General features: G+C 33.2%; 1 long non-coding RNA gene across 1 annotated transcript in view; it reads right to left on the bottom strand.

The window, feature by feature from the left end:
- Positions 1-20899, bottom strand: part of LOC129488145 (uncharacterized) — a 521486-nt gene that overhangs the window by 70068 nt on the left and 430519 nt on the right. The window lies entirely within an intron of this gene.

Raw genomic sequence — 20899 nt, forward strand, 5'->3', positions numbered from 1 at the left:
AAAGCTGAATCAGCCACCAAAAATGCTTTTTATATAGTCAGTATATTCAGAATCTATGAATGTTTTTAATTGTAATGTTATTATTCTGCCAATATAGCTGAAGAGAAAAATGCTTAAATTCATATTTGTTATTTTTAATTTATAATTTACCTGTATGCATAAAGTTGAATTTATTAAGTTTATAAAACATGAGTGTTGCCTTAGTGTGATAGGAATACTAATTTGAGGAAAAGATGATTTGTACATTGAATTGTCCTTATAAAATCAGCACTTCAGTTTGCTTTAAGTTAGCAAACATTCTGCACTGTATGCAGTTCAAAACAGCTTCAATAAGCAGGGTAGAAAATACAGAATCAGAATATAGGTTAAAAAATATCAAGCCTCCTTCACAAAGGTAACATGATAATGAAAACTGAAGACTAATAATATGAAGTTCATTAATTAACTTTAAAATCACACATATTGGAATATAACAAACTCAAAATTGCTTTTGTATGTGTATTTGTATTTGTTTTATTGTTTCTAAATTTTAAAATCATTTCTGGCAGGGCACAGTGGTTCATGCCTGTAATCCCAGCACTTTGGGAGGTGAATGGATCATTTGAGGTCAGGAGTTCAAGAGTAGACTGACCAACAAGGTGAAACCCCATCTCTACTAAAAACACGAAAAAATTAGCCTGGCATAGTGGCGGATGCCTGCAATCCCAGCTACTCGGGAGGCTGAGGCAGGAGAATCACTTGAACCAGAGAGGCGGAGGTTGCAAGTGAGCAGAGATCATGCCACTGCACACCAGCCTAGGTGACAGAGAGAGACTCTGCCTCAAAAAGATAAATAAATGAATAAATAATAAAATCATTTATTTGATATTTAACGTAAGAAACAGCTAAAGAAATTCTATCACTGCAAGAGAATTGAAAAGCATTATGTCAAAATTATCTCCCATTGTATTAAAAAGTTTTATAAAACCTATCTAAAATATAATACCACTAAAACTTAATCAGTCCCCTGATAGTTTAGCTTATTCATAAGAATAAAATTGATAGAGGAGAACAGTAAAAAGAAATTTTTACCTACCTTAGAGAGCTTTATGCTTTCCAGGCTTATCAAATATTTTAAGCTGACATTCTTTACGAGGAATTATGTATGAATGGTATGGTAGAGAAGAGAAAAAGAGTCTCTACCCTTTTCTTTCTTGACTGGTCCTATCATAACATGGTCATCATATCTAGTACTGACAGATGTTTAAAGTCGACTGTCTCTCTCATGAGACACTTTCATGGGTTCTCTCCAAAACCTTCGCACACTGGGTGTCCCTCAACTTCTTTTATTTTTATTTTAATAACTTTCTATCAGATTTTCTGTTTACCTTTACATAATTTCACTACAATTCAATGTTTACACTTCAGTTTCAATCTTCTGTGGTCCCATTCTCTGTCCAGATGGTTTTTTTAGAACAACAAAACAAAACAAGTCTGCACTGGTTTTCTTTCCCATGTATGGCTTATATTTTTCACATTCAGGAATAACAAGGACAGCAAAATTGAGGAGTTAATATGCTGAAAAAAAGAAAACTGAGAAAAAAATTTCATCTTCCTACAATTTTCTTTTGAGACATTTGTCATACACCTCAACTGAATAGAACAGGCTCTGATAACGCCATAGACTTTTGCTTAGGACAAGTGAAGGTTACGTTCTAGGAAACAAGGCATATTGGAAATAATCTAGGTCTCGTAAAGAGTGGAGCAAGATTCCCAGTTGTCTCATTTTTAGAACAAGGTTAACCTATACTTACTCTAACAACCTGTGAGACAAAAAGAAAATCCTTTGAAAGTGAAGATTTCAGAGAACTGAAAATTATAGTATAGAAATGAAGAATTAAATAACTCTAAATAAGAATGCAACAGATGAAATTAACAGATCATTAGGCATATAAGAGACAGTTAGCCATAATGAATACTAATATAAATATATAACTGAAGTGCAGACATAGAACAAAACAGAAAATACGGAAGAAAAGCAAAAGAGATAAATGGAATATGATGAAAAATTCTAGTGTATATGTAATAGTAGTCCTCAGAAGAGGAGAAAAAAAATAAGGAAAAGGCAATAGTTGAAGAAATGACTAAAAATGTTCTTAAAGTGACAAAAGACACAGAGTCACAGATTCAATAAGCTTTACAATTTGTAAGAATATAAATAAAGAATACCACCTTGTGTGGTGGCTCAGGCCTGTAATTTCAGCACTTTGGGAGGCTGAAGCAGGCAGATAACCTGAGGCCAGGAGTTTGACACCAGCCTAGCCAACATCATGAAACTCTGTCTCTACTAAAAATACAAATAATTAGCTCGGCATTGTGGCAGGTGCCTGTAATCCCAGCTATTTGGGAGGCTGAGGCACTAGAATCACTTGAACCCAGGAGACAGTGGTAGAACTGAGCCACGATTGCACCACTGCACTCCAGCCTGGGCGAGACAGTGAGACCCTGTCTCAAAAATAAAATTAAATAAATAAACAGATAAAGAATACCATACCGAGGAAACCTGGTTATACTGTGAAAACAAAAGAAAAAGTAAAAATATTAAAGCCATCTAATTAAAACATACTTATTAACCTGGAAAATCTAACAACTGTTTCTTCAACTGAAAGATGTCACCAAAAAACAATAAAATGATACTTTTAAATTCCTAATAAAAAATAATTTTCAAAATAAAATCTATACTGAAAAACAAAACTAAATCTATACAAAACATAATGTCTTTAATAACTGAAAATGAAATAATATTTTCAGACAAATAAAATATTAGGGAATTTATCTCTATTACATCTATCCTAAAATAATTACTATAGGGAATTCTTTATGAAAAAGAAAATTTCATGTGGAAGAATGGTAATATGGGGAGGAATAAAAAGCATAAAAATGTATAAATATAGTATAAATGTGTAGATTAAATCTAAATTATCTAAATAAATACTTGGTACTTAAAAAATAGTAATGTCTAAAGAATATTAAATATAATATGTGGATTTAAAACAGATAGCTGTAATGACACAGAAAGTAGGAAGAATATAAATGAAATTTATTAAAATAATAATAATACTAACTAATAATTGAGGAGGTCAGCTTTAATCACTCAAGTACCGATAAATATAACAAAATAATTTATAAAGAAGCTAATAGAGTACAAAGCTTATATAGTAATTGTGGTGCGTAAACCACTTATATTCTTAATGTTAATACTAAAAGACAAAACTATTAAAAAATTATTATAACTATAACTGTTTGTTAAGGGATAGGCAATATTTAAAGATGTAAATTGTGACATAAAAAATTCAGAATGTAGGGAAATGAAGTTAAAGTGTTGAGTTTTATTCTGTTTATTTTTTAAAACGCTATTCAAGTTGTTACTATCAGTTTAGAATAACTTGTTATAACTATGTTTTATGTAAGCTTCATGGTAGCCACAAAACAAAAACATACATAGATACAATGAAAATAAAAAGCGAGGAATCAAAACATACTACTAAAGAAAATCACTTAACCACAAAGTAAGATAGCAAGGAAGAAATGATTTATAAAATACCCAGAAATTAAGTAACAAAATGAAAGCAAGTCCTTACCTATGAGTAATTACTTTGAATGTAAAGGGATAGAAATCTCCAGTTAAAAGACAAGAGTGGCCAAATGGATTTTTTTCAAAAAAATCAAGACCCAGTTATAAGCTTCCTACAGAAAACTCAGTTTACTTATAAAGACAAGCATAGACTAACAGTGGAGCAATGAAAAGAAAAATTCTATGAAAATGAAAAAATAATGTGGAAGTAGCAAGATTTAGACAAAATAGACTTTCACTCAAAAACTGTAAAAAGAGATAAGGAAGTCCTTTACCTGATGATAAAGGTTCAATACAGCTAGATGATATGACAGTCTTAAATATACATACAGACAACAGTAGAGCATCCAAATATACAAAACAAATATTAGTACAACTAAAGGGAGAGATAGACAGCAATACCATAATATATAGTAAAAGATTTTAATTACTTTTTAATTAATTTACTCTACTTTCATCAATGAACGCCTCATCCAGACAGAAAATCAACAAACCTCAGATTTCTGCATTCTAGACTAAATGGACCTAGCAGATATTTACAGAAAATCTCCACCTAACAGCTGAAGATTACACATTCTTCTCAACAGCACAGAGAACATTTTTCAGGATAGATCATGTGTTGAGCCACAAAACCAGTCTCAATGAATTTTTAAAAAATAAAAATCATATCAAGTGTATTTTCTGATCGCAACTAAATAAAACTGGAATCAATAACAAAAGGAACATTGGAAACTGCAAATACATAGAAATTAAGCGACATAAACTTCTGAATGACCAACAGGTAGATGAGGAAATTAAAAAGAAAATTAAAAAATATTGTGAGACAAAAGAAAATAAAAAAACAACACATATTCTAACCTATGGGACACAGAAAAGGCAGTGCTAAGATGGAAGTTCATAGCAATAAATACCTACATCAAAGAAGTAGAAGGATTTCAAATAACAATGCACACCAAGGAACTACAAAAACAAGAACAAACTAAATTCAAAATCAGTAGAAGAAAACAAATTAAAAAGATCAGAGTAGAAAGATCTTTAATTGTATTTTTATTGTCTAAAAATATAATACCAAAAATCAATGAAATAATTGATTTAAAAAGACAAAATTGACAAATCTTTAGCTAGATGAACTAAGAAAGTAAGAGAGATGACAAATAAATAAAATGAAATTAAATGGAAACATTACAAGTGATACTACAGAAGTAAAAAGGATGAGACTATTATAAACAGCTATATACCAATTAAGAGGAAAATCTGGAATAAATGGACAATTCCTGGACATATATAACCTACTAATATTGAATGAAGAAGAAATAAAAGCCCTGAACAGAACAATAATGAATGAATAATAAGATAAGTGATAATGTCTCCTATCAAATAGGAGACCAGGGCCTGATGGCATCATGGCTGAATTCTACCAAACATTTAAAGAACTAACACCAATGAACTCAAACTATTCCAAAAAAGTGAAGAGGAGGTAAATTTTTCAAACTCTTTCTATGAGGTCAGCGTTACCCTAATACCAAAATGAGACAGTGGCACACCATAATAGCAACAACAACAAAACTACAAACCAATATTTCTGATAAATAAGGATGAAAAAATTATCAGCAAAATGCTAGGAAACTAAATCCGACAGCATATTAAAAAGGTCATTTGCCATAATCAAGTTCACCTTAGAGATGCAAGATTGGTTCAATATATGCAAATTAACACATGTGATACATCACATTAACAGAATCAAAGACAAAAACTATAGAATTATTTCATTTAATGCAGAAAAGCTATTCAGTAAAATTCAACATCCTTTCACAATAAAAACTCTCAACATACGGGTGTAGAAAAAAATATATCAACATAATAAAGGCCATATATAAGAAAGCCACAGCTAGCATCATACTGAATATGAAAAACTGAAAACATTTCCTTTGAGATCTGAGATCTGGAACAAGACAAGGCGGCCCACTTTCACCACTTTTATTCAACCTAGTGCTAGAAAGTCCTGGCCAGAGCATAACACAAGATTAAAAAATAAAGGGCATCCAAACTGGAAGGAAGAAAGGCAGATTGTCTCTGTTTGCAAAAGGCCTGATTATAGACATATATAGAAATATCTATATATTTTTTATATATACATATAGAAATATATGTATATGTATACACACACACACACATATATATATATATAGAAAACCCTAAAGACTCCACACAAACCCCAAAACACTGTTAGAATAATAAATAAATTCAGTAAAATGGCAGGATACAAAATCAAGATGCAAAAATTAGTAGCATTGCTATATTCCAATAATAAACTATGTGAAAAATAAATCAAGGAACAATCCCATTTGAAATAGCTAGAAAAAAGTAAAAGATCTAGGAATAGTTTTAACTTAGGAGTTGAAAAAGCTCTACAAGAAAAACTATAAAACATTAACTAAACAAACTTAAGACAAACAAATAAATGGCAAGACATCCCATGTTCATAGATTGGAAGAATTGATGTTGTTAAAATGCCCGACACTACTCAACACAATTTACACAATTTACCTTATCAGAATACCAATGACATACTTCACTAAAATAGAAAAAAAACTAAAATTTGTATGGAACCACAAAAGACACCAAAAGTGAAAGAAATATTGAGCAAAAAGAACAAAGCTAAAGGCATCACACTATTTTACATCAAAATACACTACAAAGCAACAGTAAACAAAACAGGTTGATACTGGCATAAAAATAGACACATAGATCAATAGAAGAGAATACAGAACCCAGAAATAAACTTATGAACTTATAGCCAAATGAGTTTTGACAAAAGCACCAAGTATACATACTGGGGATATGAAAGTCTCTTCCACAAATGGTGCTGGGAAAACTGGATTTTTAACACATGTAGAAGAATGAGACTAGACCCCTATCTCTCACCATATAAAATAATTCAACTCAAGATAAAGACTTAAAGGTAAAACCTGAAATTATAAAACTACTAGAAGGAAACACAGGGGAAATGCTTCATGACATTGATCTGGGCAAGAATTTTTTGGACAAGAACTCAAAAGCACAGTCAACAAAAGCATATAGACAAATGAAATTTTATCAAACTAAAATGCCTCTGCACAGCAAAGAAAATAATCAACAGAAGGAAGAGGACACTTAAAGAGTAGAAGAAAATGTTTGCAAACTATACATCTGACAAGGGGTAAATATCCAGAATATATAACATACTCAAAAAACTCAATAGCAAAAAAAAAAAAATCTGATTTAAAAATAAAATAAGAAGGCTGAGGCGGGTGGATCACAAGGTCAGGAGTTCGAGACCAGCCTGGCCAATATGGTGCAACCCTGTATCTACTAAAAATACAAAAAAAACCAGCCGGGTGTGGTGGCTATTTATTTAAACAATAAATCTTTTAGAAGATAAATAATAAAACGAGGGAGCCAAAAATTTCTTAAACAAGACACAGAAAGTACTAATAATAAATTTGATAAATTAGTCTAAAATGAAAAATATGTCTTCATCAAAAGTAAATAATAAGAAACTAAAAAGTCAACCCAGGAAATTCAGTATGTTTACATATTGAATTCAATATGTTAAACAGACCACTCTTATCCAGAATATATAAATAGCTCTTAGAGCAGTAAAAAAGTATACAGAGAACATCTGGTGGGAAAAAATGGGCTAAAGACTTAAACAGGTATTTCAAAAAAGAGCTGGCTGGGCACAGTGACTCACTCCTGTAATCCAAGCACCTGCCAAGGCAGGTGGTTCACTTGAGGTAAGGAGTTTGACAACAGCCTGGTTAACATGACAAAACCCTGTCTCTACAAAAAATACAAAAATTAGTAGGTGTGGTGGCTTGTGCCTGTAATCCCAGCTACTTGGGAGACTGTGGCAGGAGAATAGCTTGAACCCAGGAGGCAGAGGTGGCAGTGAGCCATAATTGTGCCACTGCACTTCAGCCTGGGCAACAGAGTGAGAAACTGTCCCCACCCCCCTCAAAAAAAAGAGCCAAACAAAGGAATAGATGGTCAGCATTATCAGTTATCAGGGAAATGAAAACAAAAATTATGAGATACCATTATCTACCCATGACAATGGCCAAAATTACAAAAACGAAAACAAAATATTAAGAAACTAAAAACAACAAAAAAACCAGAACCAACATATGTGAGGCTGTAAATACTAACAATCACACACTGCCAGTGGAGATATAAATTAGTATTGCAGAATTTTGTTCCTTAGTTCAGCTAAAACCCAGGTTCTTATCACATGATCAGGAAAATTTAGGCACACATATTGAAGGACGAGTAGACCAGGGTTTTATTTGGTGAAAAAGAAAAAAGAATGTCTCAGCAAAACGACACGGTAGTCCTGCTAACAGGTCCTCGACCTCATAGACTTAATCCCAAGCCACCACAAAGGAACTAAAGCGATCAGACTCCCCGGAACTCCAAGACATGAAATTCCCCGTGACTCCACCCACTTTCCCCTATGTTGGGCTCCAGTCTGCTGTGGGCATGCCCAGACAAGCCCTGGGCAGGTTTCCTCATCTGCACAAAAGCACCTGATGTAAACCCTTGTGGGGCGGGTCGGAGATTCTCTGGGTACCCCTTTTTTATCTGCCTAGTCATTTGGCTGTCTCATTAATACCATCACTTTGCTTAAAGACGGTGAAATACATTTTAATAGCAAATATAACAGAAAGAAGCAGAAGACCAATAACATTAAAAATATGTTCCTGCATGTAGAAAAATTTATTTACACATGTACTGTGAACGGATATTATCCATCATGTGATTTTTTTTTAAAGGCTGCAAACATCATCTAGTTAACATTAAAAAATAATTTACTTCAATTATAAACATCCAAATGCAGGAAATTTCAAGGTTTATTTATAATTGTTTTAATATTGAATTGCTGACATATGTTCAATGAAACACTTTTACTTGGATTGTATGTCCCTGAAATGATATTAAATATCCTCATGCAAATGAAAATAATAAAGAAAACCTAATAAAAACCTGATGCTGTCCTCTATTTCTCTCTTTTTGCCGTTATACATTAGGTAGTTTCAATCCAATGGGAAAAAAAATACCTAGTGTTTATAATTACCAATAAATAATTCACAACAAAATGTATGTTTCCCATCAAATTGAACTATAAGCAGCACTTATGTGTAGTGTTTCTAAATGTTAGGGGACATAATTATTATATATTTTGCGTGGACAGAAGCCAGGTGAATATTTTTGAACAGATCAGACTGTTAGGCTTCACTTGTTCCTGTACATTACAAGTAGCTGCATTAAGGAAGCACAGTTATCTTTTGAAGACCTGTACAATTTTTAATATCAGAGGCTACAGAGTTTATAAAAATCAGAAATCTAGGAAAAGTTTGATAACTCCTGATATAATAATTGTGTCATTGTACTAAGGATTCTTCATGTTTCTAGTAGCAGACTGTGAAAGGAAAATAAATCTTAGAGGCCCCAAATCACTAAGCTAAATGGAAAAGTCAAGCTGGGAGATGCTTAGGGCCAACCTGTCTCCCATTCTATTCAAAGTCACCCCTCTGCTCACTGAGATAAATGCATATCTGACTGCCTACTTTGGAAAGGCTAATCAGAAACTCAAAAGAATGCAACCATTTGTCTCTTATCTATCTATAACCTAGAAGCTGTTTCCCCATTTCGAGTCTTCCTGACTTTACTTCAAGTTGTACTGCCTTTCCAGACTGAACCAATGTTCATCTTGCATATGTTGATTGATGTCTTATGTCTCCCTAGAATGTATAAAACCAAACTGTGCTCTCACAACTTTGGGCACATGTCATCAGGACCTCCTGGGCTTTGTTACAGGCATGCGTTCTCAACCTTAGCACAATAAACTTTCTAAATTAACTGGGACCTGTCGCAGATTTTCATGGTTCACAAGAAAAACTCTTGCAAAGAACTTTTGTAGCTAACTGCTTTGCAGGCAGTTGGCTTGGCCCATGGTATAAATAACCCACTTGCTTCCCATGTCTTTTTTCTTTGGCTCACAGAAGTAGAGGTGCTGCTGGTACTTGAGAGTGACTCCCACCACAGAGGCAGCAGATAAAAGTGTAGGTACAATCACTTCTAAAAGTGATTTGGCAACACAATCTAATGTTAATAACCGAACATGGTTTAGCAAAACCAATATGCATAACTAGAAGCAATCCAAATGTCTACTCATCAGGAGAGTTGATAAAGTGTAGTGTATATACTTCAAAGTGATACCATACAGCAATGAAAGAGAAGCATACTGTTGGTATATGTATCGTGTATTGATGGATGAATCCTGTAAGCATCAAGTTGAGTGGATGAAGCCAAACACAAGAGAGTATATCCTTTATTATTGCATTTAATTAAAGGTCAGAAATAGGTAAAATTAATCTTTATTTCAATTTGTTTTTCACTTTTAAAAACACTCACTGTTGTCTAATGTATTAGTATTTTATCCAATGGTGCTAAAATGTTAAGCAGCTATTTTGTGTGTGTTTGTAAAACGAAAGTGATCATCTGACCTAAAAAGGTGTTACAAATTTAACTTAACCTGCAGTTCTCTCAATATCAGCACAGCTAGAATGTTCTCTGTGATTTTCATTTTTTAAGTGTGATGTAAACAGATATAAAAATATTTATTATTTCATAAAATAAATAGTTTTAAGTATTTTTAAAAACACTTTAAAACAGATATCAAATTTAAAAATAGAATCATTAAGGAGTGTATGACTGTCTTAGTGGTCAAAATGGCTTGTCTATTATAAAGTATTTGTTATCCAAACACAAAGATCATTTAATTATATTTCTACAAATTTAAAAAGCATATATGAAGACTTTTGGAAAAGTTATTTTCACTATTTAAACAACATTCACCCTTAATTTCAAATTGCGACAATGCTTAGCAGACAAGCAAAATAAAATAGTTCTGCTTATAAAATGATGACAAAAGAAAAAACATTAATTTATAAGAAAATAAATTATTTAGACATTTTAAAACAGTCTCAAAGCTTTCTAGGTTGTGATCTTGTGGTAGTTTTCTTACTCCTTAGTTTGGCTAGGTCCGGGTAATTGTCCCACGAGCAAGAAGAATAAGTCACATAGACACTGGAGAGTAAGTAAGGCAGAGTAGGTTATATTAAGTGACAGAAAAGCTCTCAACAACCAGAGGAGACCCAATAATGGGTTGCCAGAAATGGGGCTGAGCTCTGGGTCTTCTATGTGACAAAAAACAAGGAAGTCATCTGTGGGTTCTGCCCTAATGGGACGGGTATAGTTCCCCCTTGGGGATGTTGCATCTGAGCATGTCTGGGGTTGGCCATAGGGACTCCATCTTGGTTATTACCCATGAGTGTCTAAGTGAAACCCACAGAGGTGGTGGGCAAAACTGTGGTGAACCAAATACTAATGATATTGCAATTAGCTCTGGATCAAGTTAAGGACATTTAGTTGATTTATTGTGCCTGTACTGAAGTTGGAACAGTCCCTTCTAAGCAAACACCCTGGCATAAGAGGAAGTTCTTAACTACATTTCCTTCCACTATCTACCTAACAGGAGTGGTGCAGATGTGGTTCCATGGGTGTTTTTTCTCTTCCAAGGCCCTCCATTTCTGTTGTCTTAGTTGGCCTCTAAATGCCTCCTCTATCAAACTCAAAGATTCCATTTCTTTAGAATAATCTCATGTAGCAGTGTGCTTTTACTTAAATGTTCTCAACTGAGTATTTTTTGTTTCTTTCATATTTATTAACTTTATTCAGAATTTTTTCTCATTACTTTGAAAAGCTTTCAGTTACATTTAAAAAATTACCTAAGGAATTTTCATCATTTTCACCATGCAAGCATAATAAAAAAAATTTATAAAAGCTTACATGTGTATTCCAAAAAAAATACTTAATATTAGTTTTGCAAACAATGGATTATCTATACTCATAAATAGCACCTTGAACGTTGACTGTAACTAATTGCTATTGATCTTTCTGAAATATTTTCTTAAAGATGTCTCCCAAAATTGTTTAGAATTTCTTAAAATCTGCTATTATTTCATTAGATAATTTTGCTTTCTCTGTTCCAGAAAGGAGATGGGAGGCAGTAGATAGTGAAATTTGTAGACTCATCTATAATAAATCTTCTAGGAAAGTTGTTAAAGTATGAAATAGTGATTATAAAGGAGATGGGAGGCAGTAGATAGTGAAATTTGTACACTCATCTATAATAAATCGTCTAGGAAAGTTGTTAAAGTATGAAATAGTGATTATATACTTCTGAAACCTTTCACATTTACAATACTATGACAGACTGATAAAGCGTTTTACTTTAGAGAAACTATCAAACATCAAGCTTATACAGCATTAATTTTGCAAAATTATATGCTCTCAATAATGAATTATTGAAAGGTTACAATGTGCAAGGCAGTGTGTTAACACTAAAAGTAAAAAGCATGAGACATATTTAATGATCCTTAGGAACTTTCAATCTCATGGAAGGTACAGATGTATTAAAAAGTTATTATAATGTAGTCTTATAAAATCAATCCTGTAGAATGTTAAGAAAGGTAATGACACATAATATAATATGGAGTCAGAAAGTCTTCCTGGGAAAGAGAGCATACAAGAAGAGATTTAAAAGGAAAGTAGAGGAGCTACATAGGCAAATCACATAGAAAATTGTAAGTAATTTTTAGCTGTGAGACAGAATAAGAAAAGATGCAGTGGCAACAAATTGATAGTATGTTGTGTAAAATATATAATTTGAATTATTTCTGAAATTTAAACTAAAAACCAGGAAGTAGCAAGAGATTATATTGGAGCGATAGGTAGAAATCAAATCATGAAAGCTTTATGTTTCATATATAATATTTTGACTTTAATCTTGTAGACAATTCAGAGGCATTGAGTGTTTTACTAAACAATAGAAAAGATATAATCAGATTTAAATATTAAATGGATTGCTTTGATTGCTGAATAGATTGATTTGAGGAAAGTATTGCAGAATTAAGACACTTTTTAGGAAGCAATTGAATTTGTTCAGATGGATGGAAACCTGATCTATAGTAGTAATTTGGCTGATAGAACACAGAGAATGCAATTAAAAAATAATTACAAAATGAACTTGTAGTGTTTTTTATTATTAGATTGTGGGAAGAAATTATCAAACTTTTAAACTTGATATCTGAAATGGCTTTGCAATATTTTTAGTTAAGAACATTATTATAGGCCGGGCACAGTGGCTCACTCTTGTAATCCCAGCACTTTGGGAGGCTGAGGCGGGCAGATCACAAGGTCGGGAGATCGAGACCATCCTGGCTAACATGGTGAAACCCCATCTCTACCAAAAATACAACAAATTAGCCAGGCGTGGGGGCAGGTGCCTGTAGTCCCAGCTACTTGGGAGGCTGAGGCAGGAGAATGGCGTGAACCTGGGAGACAGAGCTTGCAGTGAGCCGAGATCGTGCCACTGCACTCCAGCCTGGGTGACAGAGCAAGACTCTGTCTCAAAAAAAAAAAAAAAGAACATTATTATAAATTATGCTGTGAAGATAGAATGTAATCACTAATTCATTTGTCAAGACTTAAAATAATCAAAGTTCTAAAGACACTTTAGAGTCATTCTGAAATATTTTTCCATTACATTTTTCTGAAATCTGCTTGGGCGTTGGGATGGTTATAATTCAACTATGTGAATGAAATAACTGACATAAGACATATCGACAAATACATTTATAATAAATGTGTCAAAGTGGAGTGCCAATATATGCATGTATTCATAAACCAACTTGCATTCATTTGCTCACTTATTAACAATTATTGATTTGGGGGTTTCACCGTGTTAGCCAGGATGGTCTCAATCTCCTGACCTTGTGATCTGCCCGCCTCGGCCTCCCTAAGTGCTGGGATTACAAGCATGAGCCACCGTGCCTGGCCTATAGTAATGTTCTTAACTAAAACTGATTACACTTAATGTAAGCAAGACAGGTAAGTATTGTGCAGAACTTTGTGTTCTCAGGTTTGTTAAAATCTATATGAATCTATAAGAATATAAAATCAATACAAATATAAAAAGCAAATTTACCAATGAGGCTCATGAGACCAGTTTCATAGAGATGATTCTAAAACTATTTGCTGGCCAGGTGTGGTGGCTCACGCCTGTAATCTCAGCACTTTGGGAGGCCCAGGCAGGCGGATCACGAGGTCAGGAGATGGAGACCATCCTGGCTAACACGGTGAAACCCCGTCTCTACAAGAAATACAACAAATTAGCCAGGCGTGGTGGCGGGCGCCTGTAGTCCCAGCTACTCGGGAGGCTGAGGCAGGAGAATGGCATGAACCCGAGAGGTGGAGCTTGCAGTGAGTAGAGATGGCGGTGCCACTTCGCCCCAGCCTGGGCAACGAGCGAGACTCCATCTCAAAACGAAAAAAAAAGAAAGAAAAAAAACTATTTGCTTATATTTTTACCTTTTCTACAGTTTGTGGATTATCTCAGGTAAACACAGTCAATTTTATGCAGTATTTGAGCCAGTGATATAATTATTTGATTTTCTCACTTTAATCTGTTTTATTAAGATTCATAAGAGATTATTTAAAGAATTTATTGTAAATAACTTTTAAATGTATAATGCATATTTTGAAGCTATATTTAAATTTATTAAGTATAAATCTAAAATTATTCAATATTTCAATTATACTAACACTTTCCTGATTATAAAATATCTCTATCTCTAGTAATGATTTTAACTTATATTTAATTTTGTTACATTATTAAGGTTGTGGAATGTTATTTCCTTTACATTGACATGAAACATGAGTGTTAAAATTCTTTCACTTCCAACATTTCTTTGTCCTTATATTTTACATATCTCTCTTTTATGTAGCCCGCAGACGGACACTTTTCCCACAATTCAATGTGAGAAGCATAGTCTTTTTATTGTAGCATTTGGTTTGCATCTCATCTAGTCACTGATGTTATTTAACATTTATAATTCCACTTTTTACTTCAGATGACATCTGGAGTAGAAGTAGGTTGTGTAAAAACAACCAATAATTAAAATGAGTAAACGATGATTCTTTGTGAGTTTTAGTTTACTCTTGTATCTTAGAGTCGCCCCAGAAGCAGAACCTGAGACATTGATGTAAGTACAAGTAATACATTTTTTTAGAGTGGTGATTCCAGGAAATATGGGTAGGGTGATGGCATCGTGAGAGTGGTAAAGAAAATCTATGGAATATAATTTTGGCAAAACCTAAATAACTCTGCCAGTCTCTGAATTTCTTTTTTATTGGGAAGATTATGTGAGATAATTCCTTATTTTCCATAGTTTGAAGAATGTCTCGATAAAAATTTATCCATGTAATTACCAGTTTTCACAGATTGAGCAGAAAAATGAATTTTAGCTACATTTGCCAGTCACCTTCTATTTGTGTATTATGATTTCAGTGTACATGCACACAAAATTGTGGCATGGAAGCATATAGTCTACCGTAATACTACACAAAAATTTCAGCTTGCTAGAATAATATTCTGATAATGTTAAGTAGATATTCGAGTCAATAACCAAGAGCAAATGAGTACACTGCACAGATGATACACTATTTCCTTAGAGGGGGAAAGTCAAGAGGAGTTAACTATATTGACACATATGCCTGGCTAGACTCCAAAATTGGAATGAAAAAGAAATTGGTCAGGTATACAATAGCCTACCAATCTCTTTGACCTGTTAAACTTACATGTCATGTATCTGATGCAATCAGAGGAGCCACCATGTTTAATCCTCAGTAGTCTATTGTTAACCTTGAGGAACCCCTGTTTAATACACTGGCCATGTAGAACAATTTTAAAAATGAAGTCAATGCTTTTTGTCATTTCCATAATCAAAGCAGTGATTTTTTTGGTTACCTTTTAAGATTACTGTATGTATAGTTGACTCCGTGGGAGTGACTGGTTAAGTTCACATTTAGCATAGCCAATTAAAATTGAGCAAAAGCAAGATTTAATCAATTTGCCAGGAATAAGGCAAAAGCAATCTTAAAAATGTCATAGAACACACAAGTCCACTTTACCTAAACCATTGCAAAAAAAGACCAAGATCCCCAATAAGAGGTGAAGGTTGGAGAATGACTGAAATGAGACTTTAGACTCTCGGTCAATCTTTTTCAGATTTTAAGCTTCAATAGAGATGGCAATGCCAGTTCCCTGTTCAAGTAGTTTTGTTGTTACTGTTCTAAATCTTAATCCTTGAAATTAAAGCTAAAGGCATCCAGATTAGAGCAGATAAAATACATTTGTTCCTGGCTATAAAAAGTGGTTATATGGGCCAAGTGTAGTGGCTCACGCCTGTAATCCCAGCACATTGGGAGGCCAAGGTGGGCAGATTGCCTGAGGTCAGGAGTTCAAGGCCAGCCTGGTAAAAACCCGTCTTTACTAAAAATACAAAAATTAGCCGGGCGTGGTGGCAGGCACCTGTAGTCCCAGCTACTTGGGAGGTTGAGGCAAGAGATTTGCTTGAACCCGGGAGGTGGAGGTTGCAGTGAGTCAAGATCGCACCACTGCACTCCAGCCTGAGCCACAGAGCAGACTCTGTCAAAAAAAAAAAAAGAAAAGAAAAGAAAAGAAAGAAAGAAAGAAGAAAGAAAGAAAGAGAAAGAAAGGAAGAAAGAAAGAAAGAGAAAGAAAGAAAGAAAGAAAGAAAGAAAGAAGGAAAGAAAGAAAGAAGAAAGAAAGAAAGAAAGAAAGAGAAAGAAGAAAGAAAGAAAGAAAGAAAGAAAGAAAGAAAGAAAGAAAGAAAGAAAGAAAGAAAGAAAGAAGCTACATGCCAGAGTGTATTCTTCTTGGAGCAATAGTTCAGTATTCACTAACTCAGTGTTGGTGGTGACTTCATGGAAACTCTCTTTATTGACAGGAATTGACTGTACTTGGAAAAAAAAGCATTAGTCCAGTTAAATAATTGTTTAGCTTCTTCAATGCTTTTAAAACTTCAGTTTTGCTAAAAATGACCTGGGGAATTTATTGGTGTCATTGTTTCTCAGGACCCATTCTCAGATAATTTGATTTAATAGAACTAAGAATGAAATAAGAATCTATGTTTTGCTAACATAATTCAGGTGCAGGCAATCTACTTTTTCAGAAACACTACGTAACAACAGAAATGCTGCTATTCTCAATTTATTAGGGATATTTTTTATTTGTTATAAATCAAACCTGTTGAAACTACTAGTTAGATCAACATTATGAAGCACCAATATTTCAAAAATATCCCTGAGTAACTCAGTCTACTTGGTCACAGTAAGACACAGATTTTCTCTCCTTAAATTCCATAGTCTTTTTGAAAAAATTTCAATAGTTTTTTGGGGAACAGGTGCTGTATGGTTAGATGGATAAGTTCTTTAGTGGTGATTTCTAAGATTTTGGTGAGCTCATCACCCGAGCAGTGTATACTATACACAATGTGTAGTCTTTTATCCCTCAGCCCCCTCCCACCGTTTACCCCAAGTCCCCAAAGACCACTGTATCATTCTTACGCCTTTGCATTCTCATAGCTTAGCTCCTATTATACAAGAGAGAACATAGAATGTTTGGTATTCCATTCCTGAGTTACTTTACATAGAATAATGGTCTCTGACTCCATCCAGATTGCTGTGAATGCCATTATTTCAGTCCTCCTTATGGCTGAGTAGTATTCCATGGTGTATAAATACCACATTTTCTTTATCCGCTCACTGACTGATGGGCATTTGGGCTGGTTTTATATTTTTGCAATTGCAAATTGTGCTGCTATAAACATACCCGTGCAAGTGTCTTTTTCCTATAATGACTCCTTTTCCTCTAGGTAGATACCCCGTAGACTGCTGGATAATATGGTATATCTACATTTAGTTGTTCAAGGAATCTCCATGTTGTTTTCCATAGTGGTTGTACTAGTTTACATTACCATCAGCAATGTAAAAGCGTTCCCTTTTCAATATCACTAATTATCAGGGAAACACAAACCACAATGTGATACCATATTACTCCCACAAGAATGGCCATAATTTTAAAATAAAAAAATAGTATTTAAAAGTATTTTAAATATTTAAAATATTTAAAAGGTATTTACAAAGTAGTAACATACTGATCTCTTTTCAAAAGCTATGGTTGAAATGGATTAATTGCTCCTAACATGTTTGAAATAGTTATGGAAAGGGGATATGTTGATCAAAGGATACGAAGTTTTAGTTAGACTGGAGGAATAGGTTTTAGTGATCTTTTGCACTTCATCATGACCACAGTTAGTAATGTAGTATGTATTTCAAAATTCCTGAATTAATAGATTTTTAATGTTCTCACCACACACACAAAAATGTTAAATTGGTAAGGTGGTGGATGTGTTAATTAGCTTAATTTAATCTTTTTATAATGTATACATAGATCAAAACATTACATTGTGCCCCATAAATATATGTAACTATTATTTGCCAAACAAAATAAATAAGCTTATTTTTAAAAATAAGTCTGATAATTATTCAGCTATATCATTTTCTGAATTATTCCTTTTATGTAGGTAGCAACCTGACCAAGGATTGGTTTCAAGGCTGTGTATTAATTTCTCTGAACCAAAAGTAGAGAGACTTGTAAATTTAAATTGATATATGTATATATAAATAATATTATATTATATCTAAATTATTGGCTTTCTTATTTAGGTGATATTCGTATGCAACTAAAGTTCCAACTATGGTTGAACAGTTTTATAGGATTAAAACAGTTTTATAAATTAACACAGCTTTATAGATGCTAATGTAAAGATGTTTAAAAGATACAGTTTTTCCTAAATGTTTTTATTGTTAGCTATATTTTTATGCATGAAATAAAATTAGTATATTAAAATATTTGGTTTTTATATATCTTTTTATCTAACGTCAGCATTCAATTGGAGGTTAATGCTGAATTTCATAATGTACACATGCTGTGATTTCAGTGATAGAATAAAATTGTGACTGCTTTGCTATATATATTTAAATATGCTATATATATAATAGCATAATATTTTGATTGATTATCTAGGTTAGGGAGTAATTTAGTACTTTCCTTTGTCATGCATTTTGAATACAACTTGTTCATATTTGCTGATTACATTTCTGCAAGGGCTTTCAACCATCTGTGCTCTGTAGTTGCTCAAAATGTTAAACCCAAAGGGAAATAAGTGACAATAATCATTAACATGAAGCAACAATAAAGGATCTAAATTTGCAAGTTCAGACTTTGCCTACAGTTTATGATTAATGAAGGCAAGCACATACTGAAAGCTGATTATGTGTTTCATTTTATGTGACGCCTAAGGGGCTATAGCTTAAGAGAAACAGTATTGGAATCCCTCAAATCTCAGTACAAGTTCAATTTGTTTTCCCACTTGCATTGATTTTTAGATAGTCCTCAGTAAACTGAATCAGCAATAACTCTTGCACTACAGTGCATGTTAAGCAATTTGAATATATTTATTTTCCAGTCCCCAAAGTTAGCATTATTTTATCTAGTAAAACAATGATACCTTGATTTGTAGATTAGTAAATACTCTTGGGGACAAATAAAAATTATTGCCCTGCAATTTTTGAGTCTTTTTACAATCTCTAACATCTCTTGAACATTTCCTCTGGTTTTATTTATTAAAGTCATCATAAAATTTTTCTTACACAAACACCTCAAGGTTTCCCTCACTGTGGTTTGTCTTTTCACCTGCTGATCCATGAATTTTATCATCAAGAGAAATATTGTATTTTTTGCATTTTATAAATCTAACAGCAGAACTGATTGAATTGGAATTTTTGTTTGCTCATTTTACTTCATCCTAAGATAAACCTAAACTTAATATTCCTATGTTAATTTTGTATTGATTTGCCTGCTTGTTTGAAAGATAGACATTGTTTTTGAATTCATATTTATCTTTGATCTTATTTGTTTATGCTAATAAACTTGTAAAAGTCTATATTCTAATGAACAACTAAGTGCTTCCTTTACTAGTTTAAAGGAACACAAATTTTAAATTTCTTTTTAACTTAATTTCCCGATCTTGATTATGCTCTAGTTACATAAGACAATGTCCATTATCTTAGAATCAATATTCTGAAATATTTAAGGGCTAAGATTCATCAAATCTGCAACCTACTTTCAAATGTTTCAGAAAAATATTATATATATTTATATTTGTCATATTTATATTATATATTCATTATATTATACTTCTTATCTGATATAGTTTGGATGTGTGTTCCCACCCAAATCTCATATTGATATGTAATCACCAATGTTGGAGGTGGGTCCTGGTGGGAGGTGATTAGATCATGAGGGTGCTTTCTCATACTTTAGCACCATCCCTCTTGGTACTGTTCTTCCAATAGAGAATTCTCAAGAGATCTGCTTTTTAAAAAATGTGTGGTACTCCGTCCTCCTCTCTTGCTTCCACTTTCACCATGTTATGTGTCTGCTCCCTCCTTCATCTTCCACCATGCTTGTAAGTTTCCTGAGGCCTCCCCAGAAGTCCAGGAGATGCCAGCATCATGCTTCCTGTACAACCTGCAGAACCATGAGCTAAACCTCTTTTACTTACAAATTACCCAGTTTCAGGTATTTCTTAGTAGCAATGTGAGAGCAGACTAACACATTATCTATCTGTACACACATGAGAAAAGGAGAGAAAGAGAAAAGGAGAAGAAAATGACAGATATGATATAAAAACTAGTAAAATAAAGTTGGAAAATTTGAGTTAAAAATGTATGAAAATTCCTTGCACTAGTCTTGATTTTTTTCCTCTAAATTAGTTCAAAATACATAAGTGCAAGGAAAAAATGTTCAGGAGTTGAGTATTTCAATCAATTAAAATGGAGAAGAAATCATTGGGATTAATGCGCTCAGAGGATTATAAAGTTAGGCACTAAATATGTTGACCACGTGGACTGAAGACCTGCAAGATGATGAAAGCCAATTTATAGGGATGAAGACAGCAAGTCAGGATGAATATTCTTAATAAATGATGGTAAATGAGCAGGAGTAAATGACATAGAATGTGTTTAAGATTAATAAAAAGAGTTATACACTGCTGAAAAAATCAAGATTCATGTCTGGAAGTGACAAAAAATATAACATTTTCTATTCTTCCCAACTAAGACTTAATTTTCAATTGAGGCAAACAATAGATTAAGCATTCAGTAAAATAAAATTGTATTGGGTTTTTTTTTTTTTTGGCTAACTCCTGAAAAGCATCTTTCTACCTGGCTTCTACACAATCAATAACAGGGTCA

The sequence above is a fragment of the Symphalangus syndactylus genome, chromosome 8 (assembly GCF_028878055.3).
Source record: "Symphalangus syndactylus isolate Jambi chromosome 8, NHGRI_mSymSyn1-v2.1_pri, whole genome shotgun sequence".
Lineage (NCBI taxonomy): Eukaryota > Metazoa > Chordata > Mammalia > Primates > Hylobatidae > Symphalangus > Symphalangus syndactylus.